The sequence below is a fragment of the Calidris pugnax genome, unplaced genomic scaffold (assembly GCF_001431845.1).
Source record: "Calidris pugnax isolate Ruff unplaced genomic scaffold, ASM143184v1 scaffold113, whole genome shotgun sequence".
Classification (NCBI taxonomy): Eukaryota; Metazoa; Chordata; class Aves; order Charadriiformes; family Scolopacidae; genus Calidris; species Calidris pugnax.
The window spans coordinates 407,069-409,380 of NW_015090879.1; positions in this window are offsets into that span (position 1 = coordinate 407,069).

Below are 2,312 nucleotides of genomic sequence, written 5' to 3' on the forward strand. Positions count from 1 at the left end.
GCGAGCCTATGACACGAGCAGCGAGGGGGGGGGGGGGGGGGGGGGGGAAGCTGCTCATGAGATACAGATCTTGTCACTGCAGCGTGACCGCTTCGAGCACATCTGATCGTCCCCGAGTCACACGCTCCCTGGGTCAGACCGGCCAGACCAAGCGTGGGACGGCGGGGACCCCCCCTGCACTGGCACAGGGGCTGGGGGGGGGGAAGGATCTGTCCCTCCTGGGGTTTTATCCCTCCCTCGTGGTGTTTTCTAAACCTGATCCCTTTTGCCGAGCAAACAGGGAGCCGAGCTGCCTGAATGAGAAAGGAATTCAGCCCTTGCTCCCTTCACGGGGAAGTAAAGTGCAGCGAGGCAAAGGTAACACAAAAACCCCACTTGAGATCCCCAATCATTAACAGAAATACATAACCAGAAAGGTTTCAGACGATTTCCTGCTGGAGCCGGAGTCCAGGCCGGCTCTGCCGATGACAGCTCCAGCCCCAGCCCATGGAAGCAGAGGGAGCCCAGCTCCCTGCTCCCAGGAAGGCATTTTCTGATCCGTGCAGGGACCAGCCCAGGGCCCTGGCTCCCGCTTGGCAGGGAAATGCTTTTTCACTTCATCCTCGCCCAGCTCTTCACCTCCCAACGGCTTATGTTCCCATCGCTGCCGGAGTCAGAGTCAATGATGATATTGTCTTATGAAATAAGACCTTCCTTCTAAAGAGAAATATGACTCCAGCGAAATAGTTTTATCGGATCTTATGGAACGTTATTTGCAAGAGTAATTCTTCCAGTTGTCTCCAGGTGGAATAGCTGTGGTTGCAGACACACCTCTCTTTGTTCGCAGCAGCCGCTCACCGTTGCCAGTTCAGGCCAGCCAGGGGATTCCTGCTGCTCACATTTGCTGAAGTGTCACTCTCTCCCCCTTCTTTGCAGATTAACAGATTCGTGTCCCCCCCACACACACACACACGCGTGGAGGAACAATCCTGGCCCCTCTCCTCCCTCCTCTCAGTCCAGGAGCTCAAACTAACACACAAAACCCGAGTTTACACCAAAGCATGTGCCACGCAGCGACCGAGGATGGAGGAAATCAAGTGTCCAGGGAGATTTCACATCTCAGTCATTACCAGCGCAACACACGGGGCGGGGGGAAGCCCAGCCCCAAATTGCACTCGAGGACTCAAGTGCCATCCCAAAACCCGCAGCATCAAGCCCAGTCCCCACCGCAGCCCAGCCCCTGTCACTCGCTGCTCACCCCACAGGGTTTCCAACCAGCCCTCACTAATATTATGAACCAGCTGAGCACATTTAAAGCGTTATTTTTAACATCACGGTGACACCCCCCGCCCCCCCAAGTCAGGAAATCTGTTGCTGCCGGACTAAGCTGGCATCAAAGGCGGGGAAGAAAAGCCAACCCTAATTTAATATTTCTGGAACATCGATTCCTTCACTTCACCGGGGAATTAAGAAGAATATTGCGAAACCTGGATAAAGCAGTAGCCAAAAAACCAGACTAAAACTGCTCGTAGGCAGCAGGACTCCACGAGCACCCACCCGAGGGTGGGTTAACCTGAGCCACTGAGGGTTAACATCTGCCTTCATCCCAGGGGCTGAGGGAGGAGAAGGAAAAGCCTTTGGCTTTCTTGCTCCCAGTTTCCATCAGGAAAAAGCAGCCAGACGGAGCAGACCGGAGCCGGCCGAGCACCCCGATTCCTCGCTCCACGGCACAGCCCACCCGTGGGACACAGCCCACCCGTGGGACACAGCCCACCCGTGGGACACAGCCCCCGCCTCCCTTCCCATCCCAGGGGTTAATCGCTCCTCGGCCTCCAAAGGTTATTGTGGAAATAAACAGGTTGGGAATGGCGAGGTGCTGGGATACCATGGGGACGGGGCCACGGGGGTGCTGAGGGCGGGGAGGGGGGTGCTGTGTACAGGGAAAACAGCCTGGGGCTGGCAGCACCCTGGCAGCCACCACACACCCCGGGACGGGGCGTTACAGCTCGAGGCAGGAGTTGCATCGGCATAAAAAGGGGATGGTGCAACCAGCAGGGCCCATACACCCAAACAGGGCAGAGCATTCAGCTGGGAAATGGGAGAGGACTCGGCTTCCAGCTGGGATGGAGCCGCTCCCCCCCCACGCCGGGAGAGGGGGCCTGAAACTCGCCCATGAGCAGGATTAGTGCGTCTTTCCTCTACACAGCTCAGCTCTTTGAGCGGCCAGAGATGGGAGCTCTGATTAGACGGACCCACGGGTTTGATCCGAAGTGGAAATGCTTTCATCCTCCTGCTCCCATGGTTCCAGTGCTGAGCGATTCCGACCCCACCGA